Source organism: Mesocricetus auratus, unplaced genomic scaffold, assembly GCF_017639785.1.
Source record: "Mesocricetus auratus isolate SY011 unplaced genomic scaffold, BCM_Maur_2.0 Super-Scaffold_15014, whole genome shotgun sequence".
NCBI lineage: Eukaryota > Metazoa > Chordata > Mammalia > Rodentia > Cricetidae > Mesocricetus > Mesocricetus auratus.
Genome location: NW_024429186.1, coordinates 9,451,846 through 9,466,086, shown reverse-complemented (window position 1 = coordinate 9,466,086; position 14,241 = coordinate 9,451,846).

The window sequence follows — 14,241 nt, the reverse complement described above, 5'->3', positions numbered from 1 at the left end:
GGAGTGGCACTATTAAGAGGTGTGGCCTTGTTGGAGTAGGTGTGGTCTTGTTGGAAGAAATGTGTTGCTGTGGAGGAGTGTTTTGAGGTCTCATGTATGCTCAAGTCATGCTCAGTGAGACAGACCACTTCCTGAAAGTCAAGATGAAGGACACTTGGCTATTTCTCCAGCATAAGGTCTACCTATGTAGACACCACTGTGTCTCACCGTGATGATATTAAACTAAATTTCTTAAAATGTAAACCACCCAAATTAAATGCTCTTTCCTTTTAAAGAGTTGCTGTGGTCATGGTGTCTCTTCACAGCAATAGAAACCCTAACCAAGACACAAACTAAAAAGACTAATGAAGCACTTCAAGGAGAATAATACAGTGGATTCCTTTATGCCTGTCACTCAGATTCACCCACACTATTTTAATATGTAACTATATATTTGAGTGCATGTATGCAAATATGTGTATATATAACACATGTAAATGCAAGCACGGACATTAATACACTTTTCCATTGAACCCTCTGCGAGTAGGTTAGGGACTCATGCCTTACTAAAAAGCGTGTAGTAAATCATAGAGATAAAGGGTCATTTTCCTATCCAGAAACATATCAAAATTATCAATCTCGCAGAGAATAAGTGGTGGTGGATTGCTGAGCCCAAAATGCATCATCTGCACCCCACCCCCTCCCCGTAAGGGGGATACATTATTGGCATTAAAAATTTCATAGCACTTCCAGTTTGCAGTCTCTGCTGCATGCTTGTGTCTGCAGATGCGAGTTCTCAGTTTCTTCTGCTGCTGTGACTGCCACTTGTAGCTGTGCCTCCTGCCACGACAGACATTGACACCTCTGGGACTCTAAACCCCAAAAACACCCTTTCTTCTAAAAGCGACTCTGGTCATGGCATTTTATCACAGCAACGGGGATGTAACTAATGCAGCCCCATTGATTACCATCCCACAATTAATTGATTTTTAGGGAGAGGAGCTAGGCTATTTCCACAAAGCGTTTATTTCCAGTGTCCCTCCTGCATCAGAGAAATAGTGCACCATCATCCCCTTCACATTCCAGAATTTCTTTTCTCATGTCTTGTGGCGTGGGTAGCGTGGTAAAAACATCTCTTATGTTTTATTTCCCCAAGATCTTCATTATTTCTTGGTTGTTATTTTTTATTGTACTTTTCCAGAGTAGCTTCAGTTAGAACTGAGCAGAAGGTACGGGATTTCCAAGACTCTCTAGCCTCACAGAAGCGAGCAACCCTAATTATCAGCACTCCTCATTATAGAGGTGCATTTGGCATGATTAATGGCCTTGCATCTCCAGGTAGGCACCAAGAAACTCCTGAATAGTTTACATTATGTATCCCTCACTCTTATTGTACATTCCATGCATTTGAGCAGAATTGCAATAAGAAATACATACCATTCTATGACAGCCCATGTATCTCTCAACCCCGAGAAGACTCTGCCTACTCATTCCTCTTTTCCTGCCAATCTCTGGAAACCACTGATAATTTTACTGTCTCCACAGCTTGCCTGAGAATGCTCAGAGTTCCTGCAAACTTAAAAAGTACAGAGATTTCCCGTAGGCCCCTTGCAATCCACATCTCCCCCACTGTCCCACCCTGCACTATGAGCTTAGGATTTTTGAACACTTAACCCAGTATCTTTGCACAGTAACGCTGCCCTTTTGTTTCAGGTAGGCCTTCTTTGGTTGTACTAAGTACCAGAGGTCCCACCTGTCTGTTTGTGACTTGGCGGTGCGTTTCCTTTTAAAACTGAGTAATATCCCGTTGCATGACTGTACCATAGCCTGTTTATCCACGAACCCACTGACAGACATTTTGACTGCTTCCAATTTTTGATATATCATGAATAAAGCTTCAATAAACAACCTATGTTCAGGTTTATGTGGGGGTTTTGTTTGTTTTGTTTTGTTTAGCTGTTTTAGGTAAAAACCAGAGAACATGATTGGTGGATCATGCAGTAAAAAGCATGCTTAGTCTGGTATGAAATGACCAGCCCATCTTCATGGGTGGTTGGCATTTCCGCATTCCTACTAGCCTGTGTGAGAGCTCCCAGGGTCCTACATCTTCACCAGTGTCTGGTGTCATCAGTGTTCTGGGCTTTGGTGGCATGTGTTGGCATCTCATTCATTTTAATTTGTCTTTACTGGCTATCAGTGATGGCAAATGTCCCTCCTTATGCTTATATTTCCTCCATAGGCCTTTGATGAAGTGTCCGTTTTTAATCAGGTTCATTTTTCTCCTTGTTGAGTTTGGACAGCTCTTGTTCACTTTGCATAGCCAGTCTGAGCAGATAGGTCTTTTGCAGATATTTTGCTCTTGGCCTGTGGCTTGTCTTTTCCTTCTTTTGATAAGGTCACTAGGCAGATTAAAATAATTTTAATGAACTCCAATTGTTCAGGTTTTTCTTTACAGATCGTGTCTGTGGTGTCATATCTGAAAAGTCATTGCTACCTCGAGGTTATGGAGATTTCCTCCAGAGCTATACTCCGGGGTTTCTATAAATTCTTCATTTTACACTTAAGTCTTTGATCCTGGCCTATTTTCTCTCCAGTCCTGGGAATTGAACTCAGGGTCTCATGCATACTACACAGACCAGCATTACTGAGCTATAGCCCCAGGCACAATGGCCCATTCTGAGTTAATTTTTATGACAGAAATAGATCATTTCAGGTTCCAAATTATCCAGCTCTAGGTTTCTGTTTAATTCGTGTGTGTGTGTGTGTGTGTGTGTGTGTGTGTGTGTTTGTGTGTTCATTTCTTTCCCGAATCTTTGCTATGGAGGGAGCATATACACATATGTCTGCCTATGATTCAGTGATCCAACTTTTGACCCTCCAGCCTTGCCACTGGGTGCAGTGTGCATGCACATTCAGCAACGACCTCTTTTCTGATTTTGACTTGGGATCACTTTGCCTTGTGACATTCTCAGGAGGCTGGGCAGGAATGAGCAGGCACTCTACACTGTATAGTCTACAGAGTGCCGGTGGCCAAGCTTGGATGGCAGGTTAAATGCACATTGCATTTTTCACCTTGTGGTATTTTTAACTGATGATGGATATAACTTTGAGTGTTAAAAAAAAGTATGACCAGACGGTGGTGGCACATGTCTTTAATCCCAGCACTCGGGAGGCAAGAGGCAGGCAGATCTCTGTGAGTTCCAGACCAGCCTGGTCTACGAGAGCTAGTTCCAGGACAGCCTCCAAAGCCATAGACAAACCAAACTCTGCCTCGGAACTCCCCTCCCCACCAAAAAAATAAGTATGTATAGTAATTTAAGTTCATATCAAGTTCTTCTGAGATTTTTTATTTATGTTAATTATGCGTCATATTTTGTATGTGTGTCTGTGTGTGTGTGTGTGTGTGTGTGTGCACGCGCGCGCACAGGTACACATGTGTACAAGCATACACATGTCTGTGCATGTGGAAGCCAGAGGACCACCTCAGGTGTCTTTCTCAAATGTTTGTACTCCTTTGTTCTTCTAAAGACAAGGCCTCTTATTGGCCTGGAGTTCACCAAGTAGTTCAGGTTGGTTGGCCAGAGAGCGCCCCCCATCCACTGTCTACGTCCTACCCCAGCACGGGGATGACAGATGAGTGCCACCATGCCTCTTGTCCTTGTTTTCCTGTAAGTCCTGAGGATTAAATTTGGGTCCTCATGCTTACAAGGTTGCAAGCACCTTCCCAGAGAAGCCAGCTGTCTCCCCAGCCCCTGGGTTGTATTTTTCTGTTCCTCAAGTCCCTGGTGACTTCAGCTCACTCACACAATGGGTCTTGTGGGTGACATGCCACACAGGCCCTAGATTTGATTTCTTTGCTCTGTCGAGTGTTTTTTCACCTATTTTCCCCCCAGGAGGTAGCTAAATTAGTGGCAATTGCCTTGGTCTTGTGGAGCTTTGATTTGAGATTTTTGAAAGAGCAAATTCACCGCATTTTCCTTTAGTTTTGAGATGTGATCTTGATGCCTTAAAGCAAGGCCTTTCTCTTGTTGCAGGGCAGTAACTTCCTAAAGGAACCAGATGAGGGGCTTCTGCCTACAGCACAGCAGGCTCTTCTCTGGCACCGGGAAAGTGGCGGTTTTATAGAAATTAAAGTCTGAATTCTCAATTTGCAGAATTTAGACTTCAAATCTCACATCCCCCTTGCTGAGCAGGTTATCCGGGCTCTGCTGCGACTGATGCCCAGTCTCCCGGTACTGACGTCTGCAGAGCCTCAATTGCCCGATAGGAGCTTGGATGCAAGCCAATCCCAGGAGGCATTTTGTGTAGATCTGGGGTGACTGCCTTCCACCTCATGGTTCTCTCTGTTGCTCTGGGCTCAGCATCTAGCCATCCTCATGGGGAGAAAACCAGGGGAAACCACTTAGACCTCCTTCCCAACCAGACTCTTCCTGGTTTGAAATGTCATAGTCTCTTCAATTTTAGCCTGATTTTGTTTCTTCTTGAATGTCAATTCGACCAAGTGTTTTCACATTTTGTCCACAGTGTAACCACATCATGGGAAGCAGTTTGTGATAAGCTCACTCTTCGTTTTTAGAATATGGAGCCTTTTTTTTTTCTGTGATGAGGATTGAACCGAAGCTTTGCATGCCAGGCAAGCACTCCACCACTCCCAATCCCAGAAAGCAGATTTTTAATGTACTTAAACTTAAAAAATAATGATGAGACTTGCATGCAGCTGCAAAAAATAGAACCGAGAATCCAACACATCTTTGCTCCGGTCCCCCTAGAGGGATTCCCTCTCTTGCAACAGGAAAACGGGGAGACTGATGTTGGTACAAGGCAGTTAACTAATCTTCAAACTTTACTTAGCTATGCCTGGCATTTGTTTTAGAGTGCTGAGGGAACTTTGAGGCAACCTGAGTCCGTATACAGATTTGTGTAACCGCCTTCCACAATGGATCCACACAGCTGTCTTCCCACTCAGCAGGCGATCTCACCGCCTGTTTGCTGTGGCCTAGCTCCCAAGGGTCACGTGTTGAAGGCTTAGTCTGTTGGTGGGGCGGGTAACCTTGGCGGATGCTGTGGAACCTTTAAAGGCAAGGCCTTCTGGGAAGTAAGTCATGGAAGGCAAGGCCCCTTAGAAGGAAACTACAGTTCCTGAGGAAGCAAGACTGCCCCTGGGTGACTCTCAAGCCTTGTGATTCACCCTGTCTACCAGGGCTGCATGAGGCAGAAGGAGGGAAGCACGGGCCTCCTCCATCTCCACACTGATCTCAAAATTGTTTGTTTGAAGACAGGTTACTTACTATGTAAACCAGGCTGGTCTCAAACACACAGAGACCAGCTTGCCTCTGCTTCCGCAGCACTGTTATTAAAAGCATTTGCCACCACACCCCGTGTGAATCCCCACTTTATAACTAACGCAGCCCCAGGCATTTCTTAAAGGTAATTGCAAGCAGACCCACACAGTATTCACCCCTGGTTCCTGGAAAACACTAATTTGTTTCCATTTCTACAATTTTACCACTTCGAAATGATCTCTAAGGGCCGGGTGTTTGGCTTAGTGGCACATGCTAACAGTCCTAGGTGCCAACCCAGCAATGGGAAGTGCCATCTAATGAGAATTAGATGTGTGGTGTCCTGAGAGTGACTTGTCACAGAGAGAGCACACTGCTCTTGAGAACATGTGTTAACGACTAGTTCCCAAAGAGTCTCTTAATGTACTTTAAAAAGTATTTTAGGTTAAAAGGTTATTGTGAGGAGTGGATAGGGATGGGTTGCCGGGAGGTGGTGGGGAGAAGGAAGGGAGCCAGGGGAACTGCGGTTGGTATATAAAATGATTTTTTAAAAGTTTCTATTTAATTTTTTAATTAAATTTTAAATCAATCCTTGACGCGTGCGCCACTGACTCCATGTGGGGATCAGAGGACTCTGTGAGGTCATTTCTCTCCTACCTCTGCTTGGGTTCTGGAGCTCAGGTTTTCAGGCTTGCACAAGCACTTTTACCCCTCAGCCATCTCCCTGGCCCTACGGCACTCCGCGGGTCTCTTCAGTTTTGGCATCCCACATCAGCCTGCTACAATTTGCCAAAACAAATGAAGCCGTGTTGATACGTGCTGTCAACTCCGGTCCACTCCTCATGTTTTCTTCCCCTTAGAGTGGGCTTTCACACTCCCCCAGTGGCCTTTCCCTTTTACAGATTCCCTTTGTGTCCCTGTCCTGTGTCCTAAAACTACTTTTGCTTGTGATGGCTTCTCCAAGTGACAGACAATTGACACAATCTAGAATCCTCTAAGGAGAGTCTCCCTGTGGGTTTGTCAACCACTGGCTAGCCTGTGGGCGTGCCTTGGGGGAATTGTCCTGATTCCTTTCACTGATGTGGGAAGACCCAGCCCACAGTGTATGGCGACATTCCCTGGGTTTGGGTGGAGACTACACAGCAGAGAACATGAGTTGAGCCTGTGGATGTATGTCCATTCTCTCTCTCTCTCTCTCTCTCTCTCTGTGTGTGTGTGTGTGTGTGTGTGTGTGTGTGTGTGTGTGTGTGTGTGCTCTTGACTGCGCATGCATTCCTCTGTCCTTGGCTTCACTGCCACGGTGAACTGTAACCTATAACTCTTAGCCCAAGCTTCTCTTTTCTCCCGCAGGCAGCTTTTCTCCCGAGTATTCAGAAGATGGAAAGGAAACTAGGGTACTCAGTTCTCCTTTTGTTTTTAAAATAAATTTTTAAATTAAAATATAGTTTCATTCCTTCCCTTTTCTCTCCCCAACCCCTCCAATGTACATCCCTCCTTTCTCACTTTCAAATTCATAGCCTTTGTCTTTAACTGTTTGTCACATTCATGTAAATACAGCCTGCTGAGTTGGTTTAGTGTCCCTTGTAGGTATAAGATTTCAGGGCTGACTACTTAGTATTGGATAACTAATTAGGAGGCTCATCCCTGGGGAAGACTATGTCTGCTCTCAGCATCTCTTAGTTGCCTGCAGTCCTTTATTTGGGGGTGGGGCCCCATGAGATTTCACCCTTCTGTGTTAACATATTTACGGATGTTGCCCTTCTTCAGGATTTAGGCAGTCATATTGTTGCAATATCATGGGTGAGATACCTCCCTGTCGTCTCTAGCAGACACAGTCTCAGCAGACTCCCGGGTCCTGTGGCTCTTACAATCTCTCTGCCCCCTCTTCTAAGATGTTTCCCTTAGGTACAGGGGTTGTGTTGGAGGTGTATCCGCTGAGGCTTTGCTATCTGACTCGTGATTCTCTGCAACAGTCTCCATCTGGTGCAAGGAGAGAGGCTTCTCTGAGAAGGGGTGAGCACTATGCTTACATTGTTGGGTTTATTCTGGGGTAATCTTGAGTATCCTGCGGAGTGCTCACAAAGGATTTTTTGGAATATCCCTTGTTTGGAATCTATATGGTATTTCTCTCATGATGGGAATAGGAACATAAGACACGGGAAGAGACTCCAGGAGAAAGAGAGTTCACCACGTGCTGTGTGCCTGGAGGACATGCTGCCCGCCCCGCATGACTCAGCAGGACTGGCGTTGGCGGTGCAGGAAGACACCTGCTGCCATCAGACCCCTCTCTGGGGAAGCTGCCTCGGCTCCACACTGTAACCCTCCACTTAAGGAGGTGATGGAGTCACCTCTTGGTAAAGAGAAACCTTTTCCTTGAAAGAAGCCTTCCCGCCAGCCTGGTTCTAGTGCCGCATCAGTCCCAAATAAACACACAGGAGGCTATATTAATTATGAAGCTGTTGGCCTTGCTTGTTTCTTACTGGCTAGCTCTGACTTAAGTAATTACCCCATAATTGTTCATCTAAGTATGTCTCTTACCAGAGAATAGTTCCGGGGCTTCCTACCCATGGCGTTACATCTTGACTCTCTGTGTTTCTCCTTCCCAGAGTTCTCCTGGACTCCTAGTCCAACCTATCTTGGTTCCCTATTGGCCCAACAGTGCTTTATTGACACATACATAGGACTTCTCCCATCACCTCTTGAAGACAGAAAGCACGTGTCACTGCTCAGAAGTTTCCTGCACAGGAAAACTCTTACTTGTTCCTTGTATCTGTCCTCGTGGATGCACAGATGCCTAGTTTGGAGACTCTGGGTACTATGCCACGTGACACGCTCTGTTACTGTTTCAGCTTAGGTCACTGCAGACTCCTTTGGGTGGCTCCCATTCTCTCACTTCACTTTATTGTGATTTTTTTCTTGTTGTTTTCTCAATTAAGTTTGGGTTTTAAGCACCTCCTCATGTCCCACCATTTTCGTGCCCTAGGCTTGTCACATGCTTTCTTGGCATGGTCATCTTTCTAAAGAGCCTATCTTAGTTACTTTCCTATTGAGATGACCAAGGAAACTAATAAAAGACATTTAATATGGGGGCTCATGGCTCCAGAGAGTTAAAGTCCACAATCACCATGGCCAGGGAGTACAGCAACTGGCGAGCAGGCGCGGCACTGGAGCCATCACTTAGAGCCTACATCTGATCTACAGGCGTGAGGTAGAAGACACTAATTGGGAATCATGCTCTGTTATGACAACAGAAAAGTAGCTAAGGCAGAAGTTGGTACCAGGGAGTGGGCTATTGATGGGACAGCCCTGACCATGCTGTAGGGTTTGGGGGGAGTTGTTTGTTTGTTTGAGGAATGTGGAAGGCTTTGGGATGTTGGGCTAGAAAAGCAGTTGGATGGTGTAAGCAGAGGTTAGTGGGCATCCTAGCAGAGGTTTGGAGACAGTCAGGCTGAAAGCGGTGTGGATATGGAGGCCCAGCTCAAACGGTTTCGGAGGGGAGTGACATCAACAGCTGGGCCTAAGACCATTCTTGTGACATTTTAGCAAACATGGCAGCTGCTTTGTGCCCTTGTTTTAAGAATATGCCAGATTTTTGAACTGATATTGTTGGCAGAGATTTCTTTTTTTCTATGATATTATTTTTTCTATTTAAATTAGAAACAAGCTTGTTTCACATGTCAATCCCAGCTCCCTCTCCCTCCCCTCCTCCCTAGCCCCCATAAGCCCCCTCCACCCCCCACGCCATCCCACCTCTGCTCCCCAGTGTGGGAACACCAGACCTTGAGCAGAGACCCACTTCCCCTTCTGCCTGGGAGTAGGCAGCTGTAAGACAATGTTTACTAAAAACATGTTTACTAAAAACAATACAATGCCTGGGGGCATTAAGTTCCTGGAAAAGGCCTGCCCACAGAAACCATCCTGACCTCGACCTTGTCCAAAGACTAACCACTTCTTCTGCCACGCCCAGATCAGTTTCTGGGGTCAGAGCAGAACCAGCCAGGGGAGAGGAGAGAGCAGAAGCTTCTCTGGTGGGAGCTTTTCTTAGGAAGTTTTCTTGAACCTTTTTGGGGCCTGCTTAAAGTTTTCTTTACACCGTTGAACAAGTCTCTGTGTTGTCAATCCCCGACACCCTCCGCACGTTCTCGGACACAGGCCGCGCAGCAGACGCGACACCCCAGGGAGGGTGAGGCTTTCCATGGGGGATCTTCAAAGTCTGTCATATCATCCCAGGCAGGGCCTAGGCCCTCTCCCATGTGTCCAAGCTGAGAAAGCTTTCCTCCATGTGGAATGGGCTCCCAAAGTTCATTTGTACGCCAGGGATAAATACTGATCTACTGCCAGAGGCCCCATAGATTGTTGAGGCCTCCTCACTGACACCTATGTTCAGGGGGTCAAGATCAGTCCCATACTGGCCTCTCAGCCACCAGCCTGGGGCCAGGCCCATGAACTGTTCAGGTCAGCAGCCTGGCAGAGGAGATTTCAAAACAACTTAGTATTGACTGTGTCAAGTAGCTATTAATGATCACTGTTACCCAGAACTACAATAAAGAAGAGTGAGCAGGGGAAAGGAAATACAAAATGTACATTTTTGGAGAAAAAGAACATCAGGAAATTTAATGTTGGAACCTTGGTTTATGGTGAAAAGAGCTAAGAAGAATGGAATAAATAGTGTTCCCAGGGCAGGTTAGCAAAGCTATTGTAGAAAAGGCCTAAGGAATGAGCAGCAACAAATCAATACTTACGCAGATGTAACTCAAAGAGAGGACCAGGTTCCCTACCAAGCAGGCAACAGAACTTGGCAGCATCAGCCACATGATCTGGCGTTAGAGTGATCAAGGATCTGGGAGTAAACGGGCTGCAGAATCATCTTCTGTGATTAAGGAGGAAGCCAGACATGTGGCAGGGACTCCCAAAGAAGCCATTGTGTGAAGCTACCAAGGTAAAGTCCGGATTGTGTTGGGGACCCCAAACTATTCAAAGGGGACACCTGCCAAGGAGAGTTATACCCAGGGATTGGTTCCAGCCAAAGAAAGAGAAGTGTGTTACACTCAGCAAAGCTGGAAGGTTGGACCCATCTGAGCTCTTTGACATCAGAAATGGTGTTTCAGGGTTTGGAGTCTGCTCAATTGGTTCGTCTTACTTTGGTCCAGTATTGCCTCAGAATAGTACCTTTCCTCCATTTTGGAGTAGTAATGTCTATTTTGTGCTGGTATGTGTTAGAAGCATGTAATTTGCTTTTCGCTTTTGATTTTTTTCAGGGGGTCACAATTAAGAGATTGCCTTGAGTCTTAGATGATACTTGGGACTTTGCTACAAGCCCACGGGGCAAGGGGTAGAATGCGGTGGTTTGGATGAATAGGACCCTCATGGGCTAATGTTTGGATGCCTGGTCCCCAGTTGATGAAACTACTCAGGAAGGATTAGAAGGTGTGGCCTTGTTGGAAGAGGAGTGTCACGGGGGGGGGGGGTGAGTAGTGTTTGAGGTATTTCCATTTTGCTCTCCCTGCCTGGTGCCTGTAGATCAGGATGTAAGCTCTCAGCTACTCCCCCAGCACCATGCCTTCCTGCCTGCTAACATGTTCCAAACCATGATGGCTGTGAGCTAACTCTCTGGAACCAAATTAAACGCTTCATATTATCAGTTGTCTTGATTGTCATGTTTCGTCATGACAATAGAAAAGTAACTAAGAGTCTTTCCACCTCATGCACTCAATGTTAGAAGCCAAAACCCGAGGGTAAGACATGTTCATTGCTTCTAGAATGTCCACACTTGTAGGAGCCCTTCTGCTTATGTCAACCCTTGGGTTCTTGTGCAGATACATAATGCCTCCTCCCAAAAAGCTCATGCACTGAGATTTTGGTTCCCAAATGAAGGTGCTATTGAGAGGTGATTGTATTATGAGGGCTTTCCCTTCAACCTGTTAGGTCCAGGCATTTGTCCATGGCCAAAGTGCATATAGAAAATGGGGCCCTGTTGGAGGAAGGAGGTCACTAGAGGAGTGTCTCTGAAGATACTTTGCCCCTAGCCTCTGCCTGGGCTCTGTGCCTCCTGATCACAATATGAATAGCTTTGCTAATCGCTCTCTCCCAATGCCCTTATGCCCTACCCCACCATTCAGAGGCTGTCTTGATTAAGGTTTTGATTGCTGTGCTAAGACAGCATGACCAAAAGCAAGATCAGGGGAAAGGGTTTGTTCCGCTTACACTTGCACATCACAGTCTGCCACTGAAGGGAATCAGGCCAGGAAGGTAGGCAGAGCAGGAACTAAGTCTGTGGCTATGGAGGAGTGCTCCTGGCTGGCTTGCTCCCCATGGCTCACTCCCCCTGCTTTCTGCAGCACTCAGGATGATCTGCCAGCACTGGTCTGGGCCCTTCACTCTCAATCATAAATTAAAATGTCCTACAGATTTACCTGCAGGCCAGTCTGATGGGGATACTCTCTCAGCTGAGGGTTCCTCTTCACTGGGGGCTCTAGCTTGTGCCAAGTTGACAAAACACTAACCAACGCAGTTTGTCTCAGGTATTTTGACACAGTAACAGAACTCTAAGTATCGTGATATATGTGTGTACCTACAAATGTTCATCTATAAATATTTATACGTAGCCATGTGTCTTTATATTATGTTAAGCATGCAGTCATGCTGAAGGTTCAATTCTAATCCATTGCAACTTGGAGTGGGATGGTTTTGTTTTTCTTTTTAATTTTTAAAAACATTTTTTATTTTGTGTGTGGGGGTATTTGCCTACATGTATGTCTGTATACCAGTTGTGTGTCTTGTGACCACAGAGGTCAGAAGAGGACCTGGGATCCTTGGACTGTGTCAACAGATGGTTGTGAGTTGCCTTGTGGGTTCTGGGAACTGAACCCAGGTCCTCTGGAAGAACAGCCAGTGCTTTTAACCGCTGAGTCATCTCTCCAGCCCCACCTGAATTGTTTTAGATGAACTCCTTGCAATGACAAAGAAGAACTTGATTCTCAGCATTGGCCATCTATTTACAAGCTTGTAGAAGGTGGGCGGGTGTATATTCACACATGTGAGTGAACACATAAATTCTGCAGAATATGCAAAGAGATCAAAGGGGAAACCTGGGTGTCTGCCTCACCTGTGACGTTGTTTGAGAAAGGATCTGTTTGTGTTCACAACTGTGCATCAGGTTGACAGTGTCCTTCCAGGGATTCTTTTGTCTGTACTCCCCACTCACTCCGCTATAAGAACACTGGGATTGCAGACATGTGCTACTGTATCCAGATGCACGTGGGTTCTGCAGATTCAAGCCCAGGTCCTCATACTTGCCTGACAAGTGCCTTGCTCACTGAGCCATCATCCAAACCCCTGGAGGGCCTTCATAATTGCCAACCTGCACCACCCTGGGAAGCAGCTACAATACAGGTGCTCGTGTGCAGTTTCGGGTTCTAGTTTTCCCTTTGCTCAGGGTTCAGTTAGCTCTCTTCCACATCAGAGGGGTTGCCACCTACATTTGTGATTTATTTAAGTCACATTGTCACTGCCTTCCATCTTGGGTATGAATATTAAATTAAGGCGACGAAGTCCTATGGTTTCACCACGAGTGTTTATGGGTTTGTACCATGTACCTAGCATTAGAACATGGAGTAACATACTTTCTGGACCTGAATCTCCTCTGTGCTTCATCTACACAAATGTCTCCCCAGTTCCCTAAAGACATCAAGGTGTTTAAACTGTCCCAGAATTCCACTGAGTTGGAACGTTACGGCACGTGGCCTCTTCCAAGTGGCTTCTTTCACTTAACACCGTGCTTGCCCGATTTCTTCTTCCGTTTAGCCATGGGTGTCTGCCGTTCACCCGCGTCTTTTCTGTGACTTGGTGAGCCATTTCTTTTGACCGCTGAATACTATTCCACCAAGCAGATGAGCTGCAGCTCATTTCCCCGTTCCCCACGAGGGCATCTTGCTTGCCCCCAGTTTTATACAATTATGAGCAAAGCTGCTATAAACATTCATATGCAGGTTTTCTGGGTGGCCATAAGTTTTCAACTCAGTTGGGTAAACACTGAGGAGCATGACTGATGGATCATATGCTAAGATTATATTTAGCTTTGTAAGAAACTGCCAGACTGTCTTCCACAGAGGCTGTGCCAGTTTGCATTATGACCAGCCACAAATGAGAGTTCCTGTCGGCCCATCCCTGCCAGCACCTGGCACTGGCCTCTAGCCAGCCTCATTGGTACACATCTCTATCTCAGTGGTGTTATGTTTGCAAGTCCTGTTGACACAAATGCCTCTGTTCACCTTCTGGACACTTTTTTTTTTTTTTTTTGGCTATACTGGCATCTTCTTTGATGAGGGATTTATTTAAATCTTTGCCTAAGTTTCTAATCAGGTGACTTGTGTTCCTTTTGTTGAGTGGTAAGGATTCTTTGCTTATTTTGGATGCAAGCCGATCAGCACACGTGTGTCACGTGGGAACAAGCTGATTAGTACACATGTAGCACACGAATAGAAGCTGATTAGCACACATGTATCACATGAAAAGGAGCTGGTTAGCACACATATGTCACATAGATACAAGCCAATTAACACACACATATGTCATATGGATATTTTATCCCCTTTTCGTTCTTCAAGCAAAATCTTTGAAAGAACAGATTTCCATTTTTTTTCTGTTTGCATGTGTTCACATGGGCACATGCAGGTACACATAGATGTGTGTGTGTGTGTGTGTGTGTGTGTGCATGTGTTTTTAGAGGACAGAGGTTAATATTGAGAGTTGTTCCTCAGGAACCATCCATAGGGTCTCTCATTGAACCCAGAAGTCACTGAGTAGGCTAGCTAAGTGCTAGGTCTCAGAGACCCTCCTGGCTCCACCTCCCCAGCACGGGGGTTACACATGAACACTCACACTCCTTTCATGCAGGTACTGAGGATCAAACTCAGGTGCTCACACTTGCACGGCAAGTGTTTTACCCACTGAGCAACCACCTCCCCAGCTCCAGAAGGTTTTA